This window comes from Gopherus flavomarginatus, chromosome 1, assembly GCF_025201925.1.
Source record: "Gopherus flavomarginatus isolate rGopFla2 chromosome 1, rGopFla2.mat.asm, whole genome shotgun sequence".
Classification (NCBI taxonomy): Eukaryota; Metazoa; Chordata; order Testudines; family Testudinidae; genus Gopherus; species Gopherus flavomarginatus.
In genome coordinates, this window is record NC_066617.1 from 350,075,998 (window position 1) to 350,089,732 (window position 13,735).

Sequence of the window (13,735 nt, forward strand, 5' to 3'; positions counted from 1 at the left end):
CAAACACATCTTCCAGGAGGGCATCCAGTCTTGATCTGAGGGCATCAAGAGATGGAGAATCCAGTAGTTTGTTCCAGTGGGTCATCACCCTCACTGTTCAAAATGTATGCCTTAATTCTAACTTGAACGTGCCTTTTTCAGTGCCAGCCAATGGCTCTTGTTGATCCTTTCTCCACCAGATTAAAAAGTCCTCTAGTGCCCGGTATTTCTCCCCCAGGAAGGTATTTATACACTGTAATTAAGTCATTTCTCAACTTTTTTATTTATTTTTATAAACTACACAGCTGTAAGGCACTCTTTTCCAGCCTTCAAATCATTTCTGTGGTACTCTAAGCATTTCTCTCTACACCCAGCTGCTCTTCTAGTCAGTAGAGAAGTGTCACACACCCACACCTTTTCTCCTTTCTCCTCCCTGTCCCCTCTGGGGAGGTTAGCATCCATAGGAGTGCTGTAGGAAGCAGCCCCTGCAGCTCCTGTTAAGCCCAACTCCTTGCAATCTCCCATTTAGCACACAATGTGGGCCCATAACGTACGCTTGTAATTTTCTCTTTTCTGCTGATCTGGACTCCAACAGATGCTATTCTTAACACAGAGATGCAAAGGAAGTGGTTACCTAGCAACACGAGCCACGTGACCCCTTTCTGAATATTTCTACCGCCTACTCAGATTTCTGAAGGTTCACAGGCACAGATTGTTTGCATGGAGATGCAGCCACCTAATGTCCTCTGGATCAAAGCGATGATCACGGGCTAGAAGTCTACATCATTAGTGAGCTGGGAAGCACCTAGAGTTTGATGCTGTCAGACATGGTGTCAGGGAAGTTAGAATAATCTCCCTCAGGTTTCCAGCACTGTTTCTTCCTTCACAATGTCAGCCAGGAAATTTGTTTTAATATATTTAAATTGATCATGAATTTACCAGTGTTTAAACTAAAAAATAATCCGTTTTTTTTTCCTCCAGAAGTATGCCCATACAAGACATGTTTGTCTAACACAGTCCTCAAATTGTAGTGGTTTAGAATAAATAGAACCAGGCTATAAATGGAAAAACCCACCCCATCCTGGAAGCTCTATTCTGAAGATGAGACAAAAACAATTATTTTTTTTCATGTCTCATGTTCTGATCTGATGGTAACCAGGCCCAAAACAGCCTTTCATTTGCATCTGGATTACAAAAGTTTTATGTTTCCCCATACACAAAGAGCAAATAGATTCTTCTAGTTGGAATATCCTTTTATTTCAAATTGAGGTAAAAACAAATCCTAAAGTAAAGTCTTTGCGAGAGCATGTGTGTCCTCCGACAGTCGGCACTGAAATGAGCGCAAAACAGCTGCTTGTCTCTAGTGACAACAGAATCCCAAGGGACAGAGTGGTTCAGTACACAGCAAAACAAGATACATAAGAGTTACAACCTAAGAGCACTACACATAGCTGATACTTACACTGACAGAGCATTTATCCCAAGGCCCTTCATATATTCACAGTTCTGTACACTACATGGCAGCTTATCTGGGGTACTTATACGTTGCCATCACCTTAGTAGCTGAGTACCTTAAAGCAGAAGTTCTCAAACTGAGGGTCAGGATCCCAAAGTCAGTCGTGACCCTGTTTTAATGGGATTGCCAGTGCTGGTGTTAGTCTTGCTGGGGTCCTGGGCCAGTGCCAAAGCCCAAATCCCACTGCCTGAAGCCAGAGTGCCACTGCCTGGGATCAAAGCCGAAGCAGGGCTCAGGTCTCTGCTTCAGCCCTGGGCAGTAGGACTTAGGTTACAGGCCCCCTGCCTGGGGCCAAAACCCTTGGGCCTCAGCTTTGCCCGCAGCAAGATCCTAGGGTTTGAGCATTGGCTTTGCCCTCCCCCACCCCACCTGGGGTGGTGGGGTCAAGTAGGCTCAGGCTTCAGTCCCCTCTCTGGGGGTTGTTTAGTTATTTTGTAGAAGGGGTCACGGTGCAATGAAGTTTGAGAATCACTATCTTAAAGCATTTATCCTCAACACCCCTGTGAAGTAGAGAAGTGATATTATACCCAGTTTACAAGTGGAGGAAACTGAGGAACTAGATTTGCCTGTGGTCACATAGGAACCCTGCAGCAGAGTAGAGAACTGAACTCAGCTCTCCTGATGCCCACACTCACCACCCTTAGCCATAAGACTCATTCCTCTCCAACTACATCCTCAAACTGCATACATATTATCTCACAGCCAGGGGCGGCTCTAGGGATTTTGCCACCCCAAGCACGGCAGGCAGGCTGCCTCCAGCAGTTTGCCTGCAGAGGGTCCGCTGGTCACAGCGGAACCAGCGGACCCTCCGCAGGCACACAGAAGCCACGGGACCAGCGGACCCTCCACAGGCAAGCCACCGAAGGCAGCCTGCCTGCAGCGTTGACAGAGTGCCCCCCGCCACTTGCTGCCCCAAGCACACGGTTGGCGTGCTGGGGCCTGGAGCCACCCCTGCGCACAGCACACACTATCCTTACCGCTCCTTAATCAGCTAACATTGAAAAAGAGACCCTTTTTCATGAAGAATTACTTTAGACCAGCCTGGGTCCTATGCATGTGCCTTCAGAATGTCACATAGCCTGCAGTGCAAGGGAATCACCTCACCTTCCTTCACCATTCAGAAACTGTTGAGAAAGGAGGTAACTCTCATTTTCCAACTATGAATTTATAGAAAAAGTTCTTCATCAGTACTTCCAAATTCCAAAAAAGTCACTTTTTAGACATAGTTCATAGAGTGCTCAGCCACCATTGAAATGTAGCCACTTCCGTGCCAGTGACATGACAATAGTTTGGAAGAAAATAAATTTCCTCTTGCAGTTTCAGTGAAATAAGTTAAGTGGACAGAAAGTGAGCTATTTATTTTGGAATTTGACTAGGGTAACATGGCTAATACTCCTGCTCTCACAAAGTCAGAATGTTGGTTCAGAGGGGCAGGAGTGTCACTTAGTGAATCATTTAAAAAAAAATCAAAAGACCAGGGCTATGTGTGTGTGTGTATGTGTACACCTGCACCATAGGGGACTGAGCACAAACCTGGGAACCAGAAATGTCTACATTCTAATCCTATCTCTACCGAAGAGTGGATATATTTCATATTCGATTTTTTGCAGAAACTTGTTTTGTTTGCATTTTTTTGGTTGTTTCCTTGTGTTGGTTTTTTGTTCAAACAAAGTTCCACAGATTCAAAGCCAGACAGAAAGATAAAAGATTGAGGTGGGGGGGAGATTGGAAATTATAGATGCTAACTTGGTTGGGGAGGGAGGAGGAATAATAGACATTGTTTGTCTCACGCTGTCAGTTCTGGAGAGCATAATAAAATAATATGAGGTTGATAAGTGGTAAACAGTTACAGTCAGTCACTTGTGAAGGTGCCAAAGTGTGCACATCCCAAAGCACCATCATATTTTAAATGCCTGCCATTCAGAGAATGGAAATGCATTTCCCAAAGGGCAAATTCATTGTTCATTGTATTTTAGCTTGTCAGTTTGGGTACACTAGTTTGCTGTTTTCATGTAATTATCCTTGAAAGCATTTCAATTAATGCATTTGCAGCTGAAATTATAGTGCGGGACATTATTATAATACCTCAGATTAAGGCAGCAAATCACTGCTGTTCTTAAGAAGAAATAAATTAGTGTGATAATTATCTGACCACTTAGACTGGGGTTTTCTTTTAGTAGAGTGGCAGTTGTGAACTTCTGGTGTAAAAAAAAAAACAATGAAACTGGGTAGTATGAACCAAATGGAACATGTATTCACAAGCCATTCTCTGTCTTTATATTAGTATTTCTAGTTATCAGAACGACAACAGTTTCAACTGAGGTGCCATAAACTTGATTTTATTCTTCACCACTAAAATCCACCAAAAGTATTGCTCATTGCTTCCTGTGTAACATATCAAGTGCTGAGGATAGCAGGTTATACTGATAATTCTGCTACACGGAGCTTGCCTGGATCAAGGAGCAAGGTTGTCAGGCGGGAGATGATTCCCTGGCTGCCAGGATGTTGGGGGTCAGCCCCCCTCTGGCTGTGCTGGGAGCTCTGCCGCTCCCCATCCCTGCAGGACGGCCACTTGCTCCTGCTCCAGCTCTGTCCCTTGCTCCTGGGACCCATCTCCTTCCCTGGTGCTGCGTGTGCAGGGGTGCCCAGGCAGCATGCACTGTGAGGGTGGCAATTGGGAACCAGCCCCCAAACTTCCCCATAACCTCCCAGGGATCCCCTATTCCTGCCTCCCCAGGGACAAGGATAAGGTATCCTCAGAACATATTGCCTTTGAGTAAAGCTAAAAAGGAACCCGGCTTAAATGAGAAAAATGAATTAAAAAGATGTTGATTGCATTTTGCCATCTGGTTAGCAACATCTGGTTGGCCTTCTGATGCTTCAGTGCAGAAGGTAATCCTGCTCTAAAGTGGATTAATTTTCAGGTTTAAACTGTAGTTTCCATAGTCCACACAGAGCCAGGACTGTGACCTTCATGAAGCAGGTAGCAGGAGGACTAGGAAGTGGGTATGACTCAGTTCTGTGACTTTTCCATTCCCACTTTGGTTACTATGGCTTTGATACATTATTTGAAAAAACAAACAAGCAAAACCCCCACCCACTTTTATATCCATGCTAAATTTCTATTTAATACATTTGAACCAACCCTCCTCCTGCCTCCAAGCACTTTGGACAAGTAATAAGAAGTAAGAATCTTGGACAGCAAAAAGTAAAGAAAGAATACTATTTAGAGAAATGCAAGGTTCTCTTTAGCTCAGAGGGAGTGAGCTATCAGAGATGGTTCTCAACCCCAAAAAGATAACACATAGGATCAAATCCTACTTACCTTATTCATGTGAGTGAGTATTCCTGTTGAAGGAAAAAGGAATTATATCTGAGAAAGGATTGAACCCAGGACTGCAGCCTTTGGCCTTATAAAAAGATAAAGGGATCCCCAAGGGTTGTTGGAGCACACTGCACCCCAAGCCCTGGGGATGCACTTCACCACTCCGCAGCTGGCAACAGCCAGACTGTGGGGTGGGGAATGTTTTTCCTCTGAAACCTACATTTTGTCAAACTTCAAAACAAACAGGTAAAAGTAAATTTAATAAAGCCAAATACTTCCATTGAACATCCCATTTTAAAAATAAAGAATTTCAACATTTCATTTTAATAGACAGCCCGGGAGACTGATGTTCTAATTATCTTCAGAACAGGTGCACAAGGGCATTTTCCTGCCAATGTGACTCAGCCTAGATGTGGAGAGCCCAGTTCTTTGGTTAGATGGTAGTTCAGTATAAAGCCTTCTCAAACTGCTCTACTGAGACAGCCACCAAAGGAGCTAATTATGCAACTTATGTACTCGTGATCCTTATGGGCACCTGAGTCCCCTCAATCACACCGCCGCAGTTAGGAAACAGGGTGAGCAGTAGAGTTTCCACAGTGCAGCACATTACTAGGGCTAGAATGTCAATATTGGGGGGTGTCAAGTATCAGAGGGGAAGCCGTGTAAGTCTGGATCTGTAAAAAGCAACAGAGTCCTGTGGCACCTTATAGACTAACAGACATATTGGAGCATAAGCTTTTGTGGGTGAATACCCACTTCGTCAGATGCATGACGAGTGGGTATTCACCCATCTGTTAGTCTATAAGGTGCCACAGGACTCTTTGTCGATTTGGGGGTGGGGGTCTAGGCACTTTGGGATACATTTACTTTGACCTGGGTCTGTGCACTGCAGTGTGGATGCCAGCGCCCTAGGTTCTGGCATGGGTCAGAATATTCTTAACCTAGGGTTAAAATGCATTGGAGACACTCAAGCCCAGATTCCCTGATACAGGTCAGCTGACTCAAGTCCCAGTAACCTTAGGCTAACATTGCTGTGTAGACATAGGCAGACAGGTGATCAAACACTGTGATGACTGCCATAGAAAAGCCTGTATGTAACATTAATGTAGGTGGAGTGTCAAAATTTTGCTATACAGTAACACAGCTTGTGATCACTCCTTTTTGTGAAGAGTGATTCCATTTCCAGTCCTGCTGTTATCCCAAATTTACTAAGTATTGGAACATACATTCCATTAAAAAAATACACATCATCCTCATTCACCTTTAACCTCCCTTTAACATTTCATCAGTCACCCAATCTATTTTCCTTCTCTCCTTGCTTTCTGTGTAAATGTGCAGTTCTCCTTTAACATTTTTTGGTTTACAAATGAGTTTGGTTTTTCACGCCGGAATGAATGGCATCTTTTGCTGTGCTCTTCCATATAGGACACAGTACCAAGATGGGACAAAGGTATGGCAACACTGTGCATTCAGATGGCTATTATCCAAGGTGAAAAACTGTTTTAACATTAATATTTCCACTGATCTTGTCCTTCAGAGAGCTAATAAAAGGGTAGAGGGCCAGGGTCTCACAGGAACCCTCCCATCACTCTAAAATACTACAGAGTGCCAGTGAAGCAAAAACTAATGGATTGTGTAATAATCTTTTCCTAAATGCCAGAAGTTGTATGTTATGTTCAAGGTGTTTTGAGAGATAAGAACTGTGATGGCTTGGGTGGCTGAGAACTGATATCACTAGTTATCTGAAGACAATCACTTTATCTGAGTGCAGTCCTGTGGCTGATAAAAGAATGGTGTCAGGGTCAGATAGGTAGGCAACTTGAAAGATTACTTTTAGGTTCTCTTATTTCCTTTTTTAGCTTCTTCCAAGCACAGAGGGATGACTCCAACCTCATCAGGGTGATGAGCATGAATGGGAGGATTCCTAAAATATTAATAAACCCCCCTCTTTTTGAAAAGAGCTGGTATCCTGCCCATTTCAATAGTGAGAGGGAATGGGTGCCAGGGAATCTCTCTTTTTATGTTAGCAAATGATAAAACACATCCTAATAAACATTCTCCTGTGATAGAACATTTTGATTTCTGCTGTATTTCTTTAAGTATATGTTCAGGAAGAGAGAGATAATTGAACTCTCTGTGAAAACTCTTACTGTGTAAATATGCTAAGACACAGATAGATAGATAGATAGATGGATATACACACACACCAAAGGAAGAGATTGTTCCAAGACCAGGCTGGAGCACCATCTTTTTCTCAACCTCTTTGTACCTGATCATTGCAGAATGTACTTTAAAGACTCTTAGCAGAGGACTAGATACACTTCATTAAGTAGGCACATGTGTCTGAGTTAAGAGAGCTAGAAGTGAAGTATTATTTCTTGGAGAGAAGTTGTACAAACCAGATTTAAAGTACTGAAGGTCCAGTCCTGCCCAGATGAAGTCAATGACAAAACTCTCCTTGACTTCACTAGTGCAGGATCTGGTCCACAAAGCCAAAGGGTAACAGACTTGCTCCTGGACAATGTTGAGTGCCTCCTGGAATATGTTGTTTGAAATGAGTGGGGAAGTGAGAGTGCTCCACATCGCCCAGGCCTGCTAGTGGTAAGTGTATTTTATGAGGCACAAGATTGAAACATATGACAACTTCAACAGGTATAATATTTGAGATTGAAATTATCCTCCCTTATTTAGGATTGGAGTGTTCCTCTAAAATTTGGTCTATACTACCAATTTATGTTGGTTTAATGCTGTCACCAGGGCATGCAGTTCTGACCCCTGGTGTAGACAGCTTGGGGAGGTGGAGTACCTATGCAAATGGGAAAAGCTGTCCCGTCAGCATAAGTAGTGTCTTCACTAAGTGTTACAGTAGGTAAGTGTAGACAAGACCTAAGACACAGCCCTTGGTGCACTGCTCCAGAGAGTCACACTGAAGTGGGCAAAGGTGCAAGGGGAATAATTTTCAATACCCTTTTAGGGAGTGCCTCATAGATACCCATGTGCTTAGCTGATGTGTGTGGTGCAAGTGGAACCAAGGTTCCCCTACTCCCTATCTGCCCCTGCCCACTTGCTCCCAGAGGAGAAGCACCTTGGGTGAAATCAGGAGCCACCTTCCAGGAAACTTAACTCAGGTGGTGGTGGGGCAAGTAGCAAGAATGAGTCTTTACTCTCCCCACATACAGCCATGCATGGTTGCGTAGGGCTATGCGCCTTAATTAATTAATATTTATAAAGCACTTGAAAAATTGTAGAAACCTTATGTTATTATCATTATGCAATTCTGGTTCATTGAACGGCCTGATGGTTCTGGCTGACACCAGAAGTGAGCCCAGTGAGCAAAGTTCACCAATCATGGGATATTTTGGTAAGGTTCAATATATATATATTTTATCATTTAATACCTGACAGTCAAACCATCCATTAATTTAAAAGGGGCTTACCAGGCAGGCTGTGAAATGCCTTGCAGTCTATTACAATCACAAACCAGTTGGGGAGAAGTTATTACCAATACTATACTTCTGGGGAATGAAAGCAACATGGAGGGGGGGAAAAGTGTCCCGAGAAAATGAGTGCAATTAAACAAAAAAAGAAAGGTGCTGAATTTAGGGGAAAGTAAATCACACCTCCCCAAAGGCGGACTGTGTACAGTTAACACGGCATACATAAAAACAATCTAGACTTAATTGATTGCCACTGCTGCCCGACATCTTCCACGTACTTAGTGCATCATTAAGTCAGATAGGGTCCGCGGATTAAGCAGCACCATAAGGAGATGGGGCGGGCATGCGCAGGCATCACCCCACCTATCTCACCTGTGGGGCCAAACCGGTACATGTGCTCAAACATGTTAAATTGTACACAAAACAGTTGGGGAGAAAGGAGGAGGCTTCTTCCCTTATAACCTTCAGCCCAATGGTTAAGAAACTCCCCTGGAATATAGGAAAGCCTGGTCCACTTCCTCCTCTACCTGGTGAGAATGGATCTGAACAGGGTTCTCCTCTCAGGTGGAGCCCTGAACTGTGGGATATTTGAATGCGTATTTCTCTCAGTCTCACCTATTTGAAGCCATTCCACTTTGCATAAATAATTAAAGAGGCAGCAGGAATGGAACTGGGGTCCTCTTTCTAAACCAAAAAGTGAGTGTTGCTAATTTTCCAGAAAATTTATAATTCATCGCATCTCACCTCCCTTTTCTTTTAGGATTTGTATCCTGAACTGTTATCTTGTCAGATGTATGATTAGTTTTTGGAATTTGTATTTCATCTTAGCTATGCTACCATCTGTCATGATCTAGTTCCACCTGCCAAAATAATTCAGTCAGAATCCAATTACATCCAAACCAGGAGTCAGGACTGTGTCTGTTCAGAAGTGTCATAGTTACATCAGATCATAGAACATTATTGTATTACCTCTACCTGCTTCTTAACCTAATACAATATACCGTAAAATCCTGCCTCAGCCACCTTAATCTTGATCCAGAGTTCTTGACAGTTAGATTTTTCTCAGATACCAATAGCTCTTTTCAAGCTTGAATTTACATTTTTGGCAGACGTTTCAAAATCTATGAATTATTTATTCCTTATGTATCTTTCAATCACTTAACTCCCCTGTACTGTAAGTTCATTAGATTTTCAGTAGACTTGTTTCTATATACCATAATTCAGAAGTTCTCAAACGGCAAGGTTTGGAAAGCTCACCTCTTCCAGAGATAGTAGGCGAGTGGAAGAATTTTTGTTATTATTTGCTGTGGCTTTCACTTAGGACTCAGGAAAAGCAGAACCATCTATTACGTGCTGAACATCAAAGGGGTGAGTTCTAGTCTGATACAAGTAAGGTAGAGGCTTTTTGCGCCATATTTAAGGATACAAGGCTAGAAAATCCTCTGAAAAGCTACTGCTGCTGCGTACCCAGAAAATCAATGAACTCACACCTTACTTTAAAAAGGAGCCACTTGAAATGTAAACAACGACTTTTTTTCATTTGTGGAAATGAACAAATTTGACAAGTTTAATTCTCGTGACATTCTGTTGAGGTAGGTACATGTTGCTCTACCTATTCTGCAGAAGGGGAAACTGAAATACGCAGTGGTTAAGTGATCCCAAGATCCTACGTCAAATCAGGAGAGAGCCAGAAGAAACAGCTAGTTACTGTAACTGTGGTTCTTCAAGATGTGATGCAGATGTGTATTCTGCTTTGGTGTTTGCATGCCCAGTGCACCAGAGCCAGAGAATTTTGTCTAGCAGTACCTGTAGAGGGGAAGCACTTTCATCTCATGTCCTTAGCCCAACCCATGACTATATGAAGCAGAGCTGTCCTGATCCCCCACCCTCCTCAGTTTATTTGCACCAAATGCCCAGACTCTAGATGCTGATGCAGAGCAGATGGAGAATGGGTTGTGAACTACATGTCTGCATCACATCTCAAAGAACCAGTGTTACAATAAGTAACCATTTTTTCTTCTTCAAGTATGTGCAGCAATGCATTCCACCTAGGGTGACTCAAAACCAGTACCTGTCTGTGGCAGGGCAACGACTCACCAGCACAGCGCCTCCTTCTGGTCATCCTGGGAATTAGTTCTTCCAGCCCAGAGTGCCCTCTGCAGGCCAGTATCTCACCTGCCGCCAGCCCCCCATGTCCCTCCTGGACCCTGATGCCTTTTACATTAGGGTTCTGCTCCCCGCAGTAGCCCACAATCTGGGCCCCCCACTCAGGGGAACCTCCACCCCTCTATCCCCACCTTGCCTCATTGGCTACTGCCAGTCACCGTCTAGCCCCCACTCACTGGGGCAGACTGCAGTGTAAAAGCCACTCATCATCAGCAAGGGGGGGTTAGGACCTGCTGCCTTTGCCTATCTCTGGGCTGCCCCCTGCAGTCCCAGTACCTATTTGGCCCTTTTAGCAGAGCCAGCAGCCTGGGGTTTCTCCTGGCTGGAGCTCCCCAGCTCCCTCAGCCCTTCCCCAGCCCTGCTCCACCTCAGGTACCCTTCTCAACTCCCAGGCAGCCAGGTCCCTCTCTCTCAAGAAGCTAGAGAGAGTCTCTGTGTGCTCCTGGCCCACTGCCCTCTTATAAGCAGTAGCGTAGCTAGGGGAGTGCAGGGAAAGCCGCCGCTTCCCCTCACACATTTTACAAAAGCGGAGGCTTAGTTAGGGGCTACCATGGCACCAGTGGGTGGGGCCCACGCTCCGATCTGAAGCTTGGAATGCCGGGCTGGTGCTGGGCTCCTGCAGGCAAGGGGGGCAGCATGGCCAGAGAAGCCATTGCGGTGGGTGGCGGACGCAGCCAGAGGAGGGAGGGGGCCGGCTCCTCAGCCATCGCACCCCATGCTCAGCGCAGCTCCAACATCACCGCAGCCGCCTCCTGCAGCAGCTCAGGGCTCAGCAGCCAAGCGCTCCCGCCCCTTGCTAATGCGGCAGCAGCAACATCTCCTGGCAGTGGCTCGCAGCCCATTATACAAGTGTGGGGGTAGGGAAGGGATCAACCATGCGCTCCCTGCTCATGTCACATCCGAGACTCCAGCCCACCGTGTGCGGGGATCACCCCGGGGCAGGGGTGCGAAGCGGCTACAGCGCAGCCCTGCTCTTTGGGCCGTCCCCGTGACGCCACCCCTCTGAACCATGCCCCTCCCCGCCTGTTTGCTTGGCCCCGCACCCCCTTGTGGACCCTCTAGCTTCCAGTTACATTCCAACTGCCCGCAGCTTCCCACGCACCTCTCCCCTCCCCCTCCCATGGAGGCTGCCCGGCGCCCCAGTGTCATGGCCTCCTCTGAGGTCACTCGGCAGCTGGTGAGTCCCGCCTGGGGGCACATGAAACTTTCTCGCCTCTTCTCCCACCCCCCTTCCAATTGCACCCAAAAAACTTCCTCAGCCAGGCCAGGCCACTCTGTGCCCGGCCCCCTCCCCCCAGACCGACCCCTTCCGAGGTGGGGCGCAGCATGGCCACAGAGCAGCATGGCCAGAGGAGCCAGGGTGTGGGGGGTGCGTGGAGTGGCTGAAGGAGCCAGCCAAGGGGGGGGGCGCGGAGCGGCCAGAGGAGGAACCAAGGAGGGTGTGTGCCTTTTTTATGTTTGCTCCCCCTGCACTTAGAACCTGGTACTCCACTGCTTATAAGGGCCAGCTGGGCCCTGATTAAGCCAGCCTCTGCCTGATTGGGACGTGGCCCCCCAGCTGAAGCTGCTTTCCCCAATTAGCCCAGCTTTTCCTTCCCTGCCACAACCCTTTCCCCGGGCTATTTTAAGCCTTTTAAGGCAGGAGCGGATGACCACCCTGCTACACTGCCCAAGAGAAAGGGCTCAGAGTCTACCTAAACAAAGAATGTAGGAGTGCTCTACTGAAGCTTGTATCTGTCCTGGAAGATGCAGTAATAGCATAATGTTTTTAAAATGTGTGTATGGACAACCCTGGAGCAGGCCTCTCAGAAGCTGAGGGCAACCTCTGACCTGATGAGGGCCTCAGTGCAGAAGCAGGCCACCTGGCCAGTTTGAGCGAGTACTGCTTTAGACAAAGATACCTCACCACCTGAGTTCATTTCATGAAAGATCTGCAAATCAAATGCCGCTCCTTGATGTAGGCTTTGCCTAAGCACAGCAAACATCATGTGTGGGGGCTGTTTGTTGGGGATTGCTCCCCCACATGGATAATATTTAACCCCCTGTGAGGGTATCACTAGGGAAATGCTTAAACCAAAGCTAACTAACAGTAAATGTAACCAACAGCATACTGAGGTTACTAACTATATACAACAAGAAAGTCACTCAGAAACAGAGAGATTGTGAGGTTAGAAACCACACAGAGCAATGACTCCAGCCACCAGTGGTAAGAAGGTACTGAGGCAGGATCAGGGCTGCACCACCTCATATTGCCAGGGAAGGGACTAAGGCCCCTCTACGTGTACTGTTAGACAAAATTCTCCGGCTCCAGTGCGCTGGGTGCACATACACCTCAATGGAATAAACAGCTGCATCTATTTGAAGACAAAACTGAAGCCACGTCTTCAAGACAGTCCTCTGCTCTAACCAGTAGACCATGCTCCTACTAACAGGTTGGTTTTTAAACTCACAGAGAGGTTTTTAAATCTCTCTTAAATGTGAGATAGACTTTGTTAGATTAAAGAGCGAATAGCTGGAAGTTTAAAGCAATGAAGTTCAAACCGGAAATGCGGCAGATTTTAACCGTGAGAATAATTAACAAGTGGGACAGGTTACCAAGGGAAGTGGCTTTTTCAATCAAGATCGGCTCTCTTTTGAAAGTAGTGGCTCCAACAGAGAGAGAGGTTCTGTGGTGCTAGGCACTGTACACATATAGTGAGAGACTGCTCCGAAAAGTTTACAACCTAAAGAGCTAAGACAGATATAAGATGGGAGGGGAAAGAGATCAGTGAGGTGACTTGCCTGAGGCCACACAGCAGATAAGGGCAGAGACAGGAACAGAATCCAGGTCTCCTGACTCCCTTTTCCCCGTTGAATAGACTATGCTGCCGCAGTGCTAAAATTGCTGGACTGCAGTGTTATTTTGCTGTCACCACAGTCCTTTTCCCCTGCTGTTTGCCATCTTACCCACTAATGCTTATTGCCTGTCTCAAACTTTGTCCATAATGGCTCTTCTCAATAACAAGTATTTTCTTGCATAAACGATCTTGCCAACTTTCTCTCCTCTTTCATTATGGGAACCGTTTAGTGTCATTACTCCTCTAACCTAATTTTCAAAGTCAATTATGATTCCATTATCTCTATCTTACTACATTATACACCCATATAATGTCTAACGTGAGATTAAAGCTGTAATATGTAATTGCCTTCATTTATTTAGTATTTATTTGAAAATGAAACTATAAAATATGAAACAGCAGGATTTCTTTATTATTAAATCAGTGTAATTATGACAAATGAGGTGAAAGAAGAGTAAATATATTTGTCAAATCC